Source organism: Echinops telfairi, unplaced genomic scaffold, assembly GCF_000313985.2.
Source record: "Echinops telfairi isolate 266 unplaced genomic scaffold, ASM31398v2 ScPeMD7_2291;HRSCAF=2852, whole genome shotgun sequence".
NCBI classification, from domain to species: domain Eukaryota; kingdom Metazoa; phylum Chordata; class Mammalia; order Afrosoricida; family Tenrecidae; genus Echinops; species Echinops telfairi.
The window spans coordinates 43,390,296-43,401,605 of NW_022106189.1; positions in this window are offsets into that span (position 1 = coordinate 43,390,296).

The following is an 11,310-nucleotide window of genomic DNA, read 5'->3' on the forward strand; positions in this document are numbered from 1 at the left end:
CCACCCTTTCCCAGGCTATCCGACAGGGGCAGGGGCAGAAGATCATCACTTGAGAGACTCCTTCAGCATACTGCCTGGAAGAAGCATCCCTGGCACCCATCTCTTCTGTCAGTTGTGGTTGGCAAAAGACCTTGGATTGACTACCAGCTGAATGATGGGGAGGATGCTATTAGGAGCCCAAGCACCATTTTTACTGGGTTGTAGGACAAGGAACAGATGTGGACACTAGTGACTTGAGGTGTGTTCCTTCACCTTGTTGGAGTTTAACACAGTCTGAGTTCCAGGCTTTGGCAAGCCCTGGACCAGCCTGGCTGCAATGGGCAGAGCACCAGGGCTGTCCGATCCATTTCCAGGCACTTACTGAATGCCCATCATGAATACCAGCAAGGGTATTTTGTTTTCCCGAAGGTCTTTCGCTCAGATAAAGTACCACTGTGCAGAACTGTTCCTTTGAAAGGTCTTTCCACCCGCCGACCCCCGAATGGCCCTGTCCTCACTCTCTTGTGCCATCGTGATAAATTGCTGGAAAGCATCTCCACAGGTCTCTCAGATTCTCTTTCCAGGTTCAATCCATTGAGCACACAGATGGGATGATGCTTCAGGATCCCCCAGTGCCTTTTGTTAGAGTCAAAGCCAAACTTCTGGTCATGGTCTACGAAACCCGATGTGGCCAAGCTCCCACATTCCCCGTGGGCCCCATTTCTGTCTCCCCTTGGCCTCTGCACTAGAACTGCATGTCATTTCTTGCTTGTCTTCCATCCTGCCAAGCCTCAGGGCCTTTGCACATGGCTGTGATTCTCTCTCCCTCAGTATTTAGCATGACGAGTCCCCATCATGTTTTAGTGGCTCCTGCCTTCCCACTACTATTGCAGAATCACCCCCATTTCCTCCAGTGACATCTGCCTCTCCGACTCAGGAGTTAGCCCAAGATCAAGAGGGTTAGTGGAGAGTGGGTGTCTTAATAAGTCAAATAAAACAATTGAGTAAGTCTGGTATATGAACCATGAAATACTAATTGCGTCATCCCTGTATATGCAGTACATGACCCTATATTTGCATTTCCACCAGCTGTCTGTCAGTTTGTCACACTGTGGTGGCTTGCATGTTGCTGTGATGCTGGAAACTATGCCATATGTGTTATAAACACTAGCAGGGTCACCATGGTTAACAGGTTTCAGCAGACCTTCAAGACTAGGAGGTAGAAGAAAGGCTGGATGATCTTTTGAAAATTACTCACCCACTGCCATGGAGTCAATGCTGAATCATAGTGACCTTATAGGACATAGTGACCCTAGAGGATAGGGTAGAACTGCCCCTGTGGGCATCTGAGACTATGACTCTTCATGGGAATAGAGAGCCCCATCTTTCTCTTCAGAGTGGCTGGTAGTTTTGAGCTGTTGATCTTGAAGTTAGCAGCCCAACTTGTAATCACTATGTCCCCAGGGCTTAGCCAGTGAAAACCTTACAGATCAAAACACAAGACATCAGGAGGAATCAGTTACCAGAGGAGGACATCATGTTCAGTGACATAAAAGGTCAATGAGGGAATTGAGGCCCTCAGAACAATGGATCCCACAACACGTGCAACAATGGATGGACATGCCAGGTATCACAAGATGACCCAGGGCCAGGCAGTGTTTCCTTCCCTCCTGCGTAGAGCCTCCTGAGCAGGTGCTGATGTGGTGACTGCTAACAGAGTTCGAGTACTTGCTTTTACAACTGGCATCACATGATATAAGGATGACTGGTGAAATCCACACTTATGACTGACAATATTAATGTTTCTTTACTTCCAACAACACTAAGTAGCCATTATTAAGCATCATGATTTGTTGAGTGTAAGTTGAAGGGAGTCAGGAAAAGCTTCATATTTGTGCCCCTTTAAGGGGACTTTTTAAAAACAATTTAAATGCAAGGCCAATCTTTCCCATTGCACCAGGCCCTAAGATGATGTGTCTGGGCTGAGTCCCATGCATTCCTGAAGCGTGTTCCTTTGAGTGGCTTCATTCTACTGGACTGTCGCACTGTCTCCTCTCTAGCCTCCTTCAGTGGCAGGCAGCACTGCCCCACTCAGGCTACTGACTTTCTGATGATTTTACAGAGCAGTCTGTGTTCTCTCCCCTCTACCACCATTTTCCCACCACTCCTGGTATTTAAAGAGGAAAAGCAAAAAACAAACACATTAAGAAATGACTCTGGTCACCTGCTGAAAGCATTCCCAAGGGAGAATGGTCTGTTGCCTCTCAGCAGGACCCACCTGTCTGAGAGAAAGTGGCCCAAGTCCCTCCCCCTTGCATGAGTCTCTCCCTTTGTAAGGTAGCAATGGGGACCTCATGGCTACTGAGTGCACTCCTGCGTTCTGAAAAGGTGACTATGTTTCCAGCCAAGCCCATTGTTGGAATATAACCATGGGCCCACTGGAGTTTTTGATGATAAAATATTTTAGTAGCTCTCATTTCTCACCTCCTATGCATGAGAAAGCTGGACAATGAATAAGGAAGACCGAAGAAGAGTGGATGTCTTGGAATTGAAATTACCGTGGACTGCCAGAGGAATGAACAAGTCTCAGCAAAAAGAAGTGCAACCTAAACGCTCCCTAAACGTAAGGGTGGTGAGACTTCCTCTTAGGTACGCTGGACACGTTATCAGGAGGGACCAGTGCCTGGAGAAGACAATCATGCTTGCTAAGTAGAGGGTCAACCAAAAAGAGGAAGACCCTCAAAGGGATGGATTGACATGGTGGCGGCAACCATGGGCTCGCACAGAAGGACAGTGGTCAGGGTGGAGCGGGACCAGGCAGTATTTCGTTCCATTGTCCACAGAGCTGGAACCACCTTGATGGCACCTAACAACCTAACAACTACTCTCATCTTTCTCTGCTGAACAGGCTCTTCCCTCTACACCTTAAGATCCAAGACACATGGAGTGAAATGTCAGTGAAACTGAGAAAGTGTGATGAGAAGGTGCTCTTTTGTCAGAAGACGGCAGATAGAGGACAAGTGGCATCGGAAACGGTGGCACTTTCTGGGCTTACGTTCTTGTTCCTGTTGAATGCCAGCTTGGCTTCTGGCCAGGCTGGGACCTACAAGGATGGTTTTCACTCAGTAGCATGAGGAGGGGAAGGCCCGTGGCTGTGGACCTCATAGGGTTGCTGCATCTGTGCTTCCAAAGACCCCTGGCAGCCTGAGCGTGCCGTCCAGTCAGACACTGTGTCAAGACTCTGTGTAATTCAGCTCGTCCAAGTCTCATCACGCAGCCCTGGGCTGAGGGCTACGTTCATGCACGCCAGTTTCTGTGGAGTTGGCTCCGGCGCATGGCAATCACACGTGTGTCAGAGAAGATCGAAGCTCCAGAGGGTTTTCAGTGGGTAAGCTTTTCAGAACATGATAGCCAGGCCTTTCCTTTGAGGTTCCTCGGTGTGGACTTGAACCTCCAACTTAATAGCTGAGGGCACTAATCGTTTGCACCACCCAGGGACTCCCAATATGGGTTTCGTATGTGGGAAATTGAGTCTCAGGGAAGACGTCAGTGACTTCAAAATTACACAAATAGCCAGGGGGGAAAGGGTTGAGATTTCTATGCAGCAATTTCTTATACAGTATGAGTTCTCACTACTATGCCAGACTGTCCCATCCCTCTGCTCCATCCTTTTTGTCTTCCTCCCTCTCTTTCATCCTTCCATCTTTGCACCCACCCACCTATCTTTCATCCCTCCATCCTTCACCCCTCTTTCCTCAGAAAGGAATTAAGCTATTGATTTCTCATTCTGTTATTTTGGGGCCCTCAGGAGCTAGTCCTGGCAAGGATTCCCATCCTTTGAAGTTTCTGTGAGCTGTATGTTATATCTAGATGGACTTCCTCCCTTTTCCTTGGAATGCAGTATATCAATTCCTGGTCCTGATTTCTTCCCCATCCTATCCTCTTCTTAGCCATCACCACCCAACATTTCTACTTTCCAGTTCCCATGGATTTATCCATCCTTTTCCATATGGTTATTGTTGTTAGGTGCCAGCAAGTCGGTTCTGACCTGCAGTGACCCCATCAAAGGCCAACAGAATGAAACACTGCCTGGTGCTGTGCGGTCATCACAATTGTCCCTATGTCTGAGCCCATCGGTGCAGTCACTGTGTCAGTGCATCGCCGAGGGCCTTTCTCTCATTTGATACCTCTCCACTTTACAAAGCACGATGCTCTTCTCCAGGGACTGGTCTCCCCTGACAGCATGTCCAAAGTATGCAAGATGAAGGTATGTGTACTCTTTCCATCCGTGCCTCTAAGGAGCACTCTGGACATATTTCTTCCAAGACAGATGGAGTTGTCCTTTTAACAGTCCATGGCACTTTCAGTATTCTTGGTCAGCACTACAATTCAATCCATCCATTTTCCTTTGGTCTTCCTTATTGAAGGTCCCATTTGGAGCTAACATTTATTGAACAGTTACTTTGTACCAGTTACTATTGAAACACATGCCCTGTACTTACTCCAGGTATCCTCAGTCCAATGAAACCTCATTGCCCTTGAATTGATTCCAACTCACAACGACCCTGTAAGATAGGGCCAAACTTGCCTCATAGGGTTTCCCAAGGCTGTACACCTTTACAGAAGCAGAACTGCCATTTCTTTCTCGTGCAGAACAAATTAGGTGGGTTTGAACTGCTGGCCTTCCGGTCAGCTGTCAAATGCTTTGATTACTGTGTCACCAGGGCTCAGTGACCCAATGAGGTGGGTTCTATTGTTATACATGTGTTATTGAAGGGAAGAGGTTCGTTCTGTGGTGATGGTGGTGACTAGGTGGTCAGGGTAAGGTGAGTGATGTGTCTAAGGCACAAGGGTGGAAATATAGTAGTATCTCTTCTTATGGACCATGTCAATGCTGCTACATTTATTCCGACAGTGCTTTCAGTTAGGTTAGCCCATCATTTCACATGGCTGTGTCTCATTTTCCCAGGAGATAAGCTGCAGTTCAAAAACAAGCATTGCATCTTGCAATTCTTCACGTGTTTCCTGGAGCTACACACTGTACTTGCTGAGCACTCGGTACTCGATAACGTGATATAAACACATCCAGAGTACACATACCTCATTAAGCTATTAGGAAATACTTTGGGGGCATTTGCATGACAAATGAAAAGATTTTGAATCTAGAAAGAAGGTCTTAGGGAAAAAGATCTTGAATGGAAAAATGATGTTATTACCTAGGGTCACGCCAACTTCTGTAACAGACAGCTTCAAATTGCTTAGTGCCAAACATGCAGTCAAAGTTTACTTTTTGCTTCTGTAAATGAACCTTCCTGGGAGGCAGGCTGTTCTTGTTCAGGCTGTGGCTTGGGATGCTGGGCCTCTTCGATGATGTGGCTTCCAGTTCTTCAACCTGGGTCTTTTGGGACCACAGTGCTTGTCTGCATCTGCAGGCAAGGGGGCAGAGGAGCACACAGATCCCCCATGAATGGTGGGAGCGGGCCACTCCCTTGCACATTCTGTTGGATGGAACCCCAGCTGTGGCACAGCAAGTGTAGTGGATAGAGACCATGAGCCCATAAAATAGAGAAAGGGGAGGTGGGTGATATCCTAACAAACATTGCCAGCAGGCCTGGCTGATAATGTTGCTTGGTTGAATCCCATGGCTTGGGAGTGGCTGCCTGGAGGAGGTGAAGTAGGAGGCCCTCGACCAGACAGATTGGCACAAGAGCTACAGCCAGGAACTTGAACCTGCAGGCAATGGTGAGGGTGACACAGAGCTGGGCAGCATTTCCTTTAGTTGCACAAAAGGTTGCTATCAATCAGCATGAACTCCACGGCAGTTAACCAACATGACAAGAAGGGTTGGCAGTGCCCAGGATGGAGATGGGGTCCAGGGAGGGGCAGAGTAGGCCTTATTATGAGGGCAACCCTTGAGCCATGACTTGGAGATGTCCTGAGCGAAACTTTTACTGAAGTCCTTAGGAACTCCCTAAGGCGAGGAGACTTATCCCCATTTTGTCCATGAGGATCACAAAACCCACGGAGTTGAAGCAACCTGCCCAAGGCAGCTTGGCCGGGGAGTGAGAAGTGGATCTGACTCTGGCTTGTGGACTTCAAGACCATCCAGGCTGCCACGTCACTGGAGGGAGAGAGCATGTGTTCCAGCTTGGCCTTGTGGCCCTGGGTGTGGGCTTGGATCTGGGCAGATGCTGCCAGTGTCTTTCTCCTATGTCCTTAATCATGCCCCGTCCTGGAGCCATTTCTTTACTTTTGCACACCGCCTCTCCAGACGTAATGAATAATATTTGGAGCTCCAAACCAGAAAGCATTTAGTGGTCATGAAGGCTTGATGAAATGTGTACATGGTTTTAAATATTTCATTGTAATGCATGGTAAAGTTCAGTTAAAAAGGGAGCGGGTAAAAGCCTGCTGCATTTGATGGATGATGTGCCATCAATATTGATGGCCAAGAGCACGTTGGGAAGTGGGGATGCTGTATTTTTGCTGTGTCCTGCTAGCATCCAAGTCTGTAGGGATGATATATTGTGTAAAAGGCCTGGGTATTACACCGCTGTTACACTGACATTAAGTAATGATAATGGGACTCAGCCTTAGTTTGAAGTAAAATCAGTTTTGAGTGAAGCGTGGGCCAAGGAAGCCCTAGCCGCTGAGTGTGTGGGACTGCTCCCAGGTTATTGTCCAAAGGTGGGTGGACTCACCTCTCCAGCATCTGGGCTGCCCTGAGGACAAGGAAGGGAGGACATGTCTGTCCCATCTCAGTCTCTGCCCTCTGTGAGGTTGAGAACAGGATTAGAAATGGGCTGTGGCGTCAGAGAGCCTGGGTTTATGTTTACACTATTTTCTACCTGTGTGACTTTGGATAAGCTACTTTCCCTTTCTGTGCCATTTTCTTACGCATCTGCAGAAAAGAGTGGCAAGAGCACTTATTTCTCAGAGTCAAAGGGGGCAACCCCTAAGGAGACCTTAGAAGTGTGTCTGCCATGGAGTAAGTAGACAATCTACTTTGTTATTTCCTCTGCTATTCTCGTTTCCATGCTTAACCATTATCATTTAGTGGTTCGAATGGTGTTTTCCACTTGTTATGCACGGCAGTATCTTTTTCTTTCCTTTCCCAAGACTGCCTTTGGGGAGCTAGATGGTTTAATATTTCCATTCCATAGATGAAGAATAGCTCCTAAATGAATAGTGAGTTTTCAGCTGATCTGAGGGAGAACGATGCATAAAACTCATAATGCCCTAACTTTGAAATTGGAGTGCCTAAACCAAGAGGCAGTTGTTTGAATAGAGTAAGGGGATATTGCATAGTTTAAAATCAGGAAGGTTTGTGTTGGGGTTGCATCTATACTTACTCAATCTGTATACTTAGTCAATACTTATGAATTGACTATACTTAGTCAATTTGCTGAGCAAATCATCGGAGGAGACGGACTATATGAAGAACACAGTATCAGGATGGGAGGTAGATGCATTAATAACTTGTGGTCTGCAAATGACACATCTTGCTTGCTGAAAGCAAAGAGGACTTGGAACCCTTATGGTTGAAAATCAAGGACTATGGCCCTTAGGATGGATTATACCTCAACATAAAAAAAACACAAAAGTCCACCGCACTGAACCAATCAACAATATCATGATAAATGGAGAAAACATGGATATCGTAAAGTAGTTCACTTTACTTACAACCCAAAGCAACATCTATGGAAGAAGCAGTCAGGAAATCAAATGACAATTATATAATACATTGGGCACATCTGCTGTAAAAGATCTCAGGGAATCTTCAAAACCAAAGATGCCACCTGGAGGCCTACAGTGTGCATGACCCAAGCCATGGTATTTTCAGTTGCCTCATAAGCACGTGAAAGCTGGATAAGGAATAAGGAAGACCAAAGAAGAGTTAATGCCTTTGTATTATGGTGGTCTGAGGAATAAAGTACCATGGACTGCCAGAGTAAAGAAATCTGTCTTGGAAGCAGAATAGCCGAAATGCTCCTTGGAGGTGAGGCCGGGCAGTATCTGGAGGAGAACATCACATTTGGTAGAGTAGACAGATGGTCAGAGAAAAGGAGGACGACCTTCAACGAGAGTGGCTGCAACCATGGCCTCAGACATAGCAAGGACCATGAGACTGTTGCAGGGACATGGAGTGTTTGATTCTGTTGTGCTTGGGCTCCTTATGAGTCAGAATCTATTTAATAGCACTTAACAACAACAACAACAACAACAACAGTATGTTCTGAGCAAGCCAACTATCACTATCCCATTTTACAGAGAAAGGAACAGCTATGTGGCCAGGTCACCAACTTTCCCCAGGTCAAACAGTTAATAGGTGGTAGGGTCACTATTATTACCTGTGGTATGTTGAGTGATGACCCCAGAGGTTTTAACTCCTGGAAATTGAATGTGACTTTATATGGTGAAAGGGTCTCTGCAGATGGTGATAAGGAACTTGTGGTGGGAGGTTATTTTGGATTATGTCTCAGTGTAATCATCAGTGTGCTTCCAAGAGTCAGGGGAAGAGGAAAACGAGTACAGGAGAGAGAGGAGGTCATGTGATGACACTGGAAGGAGAGAGAGAGATCGGGAGATGTTATCCCAACATACTTGGAGATGGAAGATGAAGTCAAGGAACACAGGGATGTGACTCTAGACCAGGGGTCCTCAAACTTTTTAAACGGGGGTCAGTTCACTGTCCCTCAGACTCGTTGGAGGGCTGGACTATAGTTTTAAAAAAAAAAAACTATGAACAAATTCCTATGCACACTGCACATATCTTATTTTGAAGTAAAAAAAACAAACGGGGCAAAAACACCCCACGGGTCGGATAAATGTCTTTTGAGGATGCCTGTTCTAGACAAGCCATGCAGCCAGCAGCTGTAGAAGGTTGCGTCCTGTTGATGCCTTGATTCTCTGTTGAAATCACAGTTTTATTCCCAGGAAGCCCCATTTGATCTTCTGACCTCCAGAACTATAAGAGAATAAACTTGTGTTGTATTAAGCCCTGCATTTGTGGTAATTTTTTATTAGTTGGGATTTAATACATATAACATATCATTCCATATTTCAATCACATCAAGTAGAATTGTACAATTGCTACCACAATCAGTTTCCAACCATTCTTTTTCTACATGAACTCCTTGACATTGTCTCCCTTTTACCATCCCACCCCCCCACCCCAACACTGTGTCTCCTCCAGAGAACCCTTTAATCTACTTGCTGTCCCTATAGGTTCATCAACCCTGTGTTTCATATATCGAAAGATGAAAAATCATATCACACAGCTTCCAGAGGGTAACGTCCATTGACATAACACCTCCGAGATTACCCTCTACTATGAATGAACAAAAACCACACAAAACAATACAAACCAAAAATACAGAAACATTTGGAAACCTGATCAGATCCAGCCTGCATCATAGGAGGGATCTACTAACCAAGTTTTAACTGTTCAGGTCAGACTTACTCATATGCCTTTAATCTTCTATGCCCCTCTCTCCCAAGCACTCTGTTTAGTGACCGCTTTCCTCCCATCCCTCCATTTCAGACAGGCGGAGTTCTCTGGAGGAGGTAATTTTTATAGCAGCAAGAGGAAAAGTTACTCAACTCACAGACTCCAAACCTGTCATCTGATGTAGAACTGTGCTCCTCTGCTCACTAAACCCATGCCCCCAACTTGTTGATGTGGCTGGCCACTCCACAGAGACCTTGGGCAGGCAGATTGAAGGCAAGGGCCAGCAGCCCAGGTCACTCCTTCAGTGTCCCCACAAGCAACAAGTGGCAGGGCCAGTGGTTCTTGTTGGTAACTCTGGTGGCAGAGTTACCACCATCATTGTGGCAGGGCTGACAGTCTGTCCCAGATTTCTCTAGTTTCTCCGTGAGATTGGTAGTGACTACCTAGAATGCCATGTTAAGGCTTCTGACTACATCCAGGCACAGTCAGAATGACAGCTGTGATTGATTAGTCATGCCTGCTAGAAATGTGAGCATGTTGAGAGTGGGAATTTAACAAGGAGATGTAAGAAGGAGATGCTCCCTTTTTAATCTCTTATTTTGAGCTCTAGTCTTTGTAGATTGTTACACTTCCCAAGGACTGCTGCTTGTGATTTGATTATTTAGAAAGCAGGTTTTTGGAGGGTCTGAGTGTATCAGAATAAAACTGAGTTTTTGAAAGTAGATCAGCAGATTTGCTCCTGTAGTGCCTGTGGGTGGACCCAAACCTCCAACCTTTTAGCTTGCAACCAGTGCACTAGCCTTTGGCACCACTCAAGACTCCTCTGGGTTGGCCCCAGACAGTGGGAATCTCGACCTCCATGCAAGTTGCCCTCCTAGCATAGGGCTACCAAAGCCAGGTCTAAGCTTTCCAAGAGGAAGGTGCCTTTAGAACAGCTTGGCCTTATAGTTTCTGTTCAACTTCAAAAGCAGTGCCTAGAGCCCATCTTTCCCACCCAAGACGCTTTTTTGCCTTTCCCGTGGAACAAGAATCTCCATGCACTTGCAGTTCTGCGATTCTGGGTCAGCCAAGTGAGCAGTATTTTAATTTAAAAATCTTAGTCATTTATCAAGAGGGTGGCTTTCTTCCGGGTATCAGCAGCACCATCTCTGTAACCGCCTTTTCTTCCCACCTCCCTGCTTATCTTTGGAGACTAAGTGAGCCCAGCTGCTTTAGAGATGCGATCTCTCCCCAGGCATACTAATAATGTCTCTTTTTTTCCCCTTTCCTTCTCCTATTTATTTTTCCCCCAAGAGCGAGTTTTCTTTAGTTTGGGTTTTTGTCTATTTGTCACATGCCCAACTAATTTCTTTTTGTTTGTGAAACAAAAGGTAGCTCTAAGAAAACAGAATCGTAGTGACACATTTGTGTTGTTTCTGGATTTCCTCTTCCTCCTCCCTCTTTCTCCTCAGAGTACATGGAAAATAGGTGGGTTTTGTTTCTTCCTTCCAGGTTATGTCTGACAAATCTCTGGACACAGTTTGATAATTTCTAGTGAACCATATGACAAAAGTTAATTCAATGGACTGGGATAATAATATTTGCTGGTAAACTGGACAACTGTAGAATATCTCAGAATAATCCCAACCAGCTGAGACTCCTCCAGGCTTCTTGTTGTTGAATAAGCATACCACTTGGCACATAGTATGCTCAGAAGCTATTGGGCTATCTATGGTTGTTCTTAACGACATCAAATTATCCTACAGACTCAGCAACCTGTTGCTGTTTCTCTCTTCATCCAAACTGCACTCTGGAAATTGTCCAATGTGCCCCAGTCCGTATATTTGTGGTATGGTTGTCTCACTGTCTCAAGGAGTGGTTATGTTTTAATTGATCCTGGA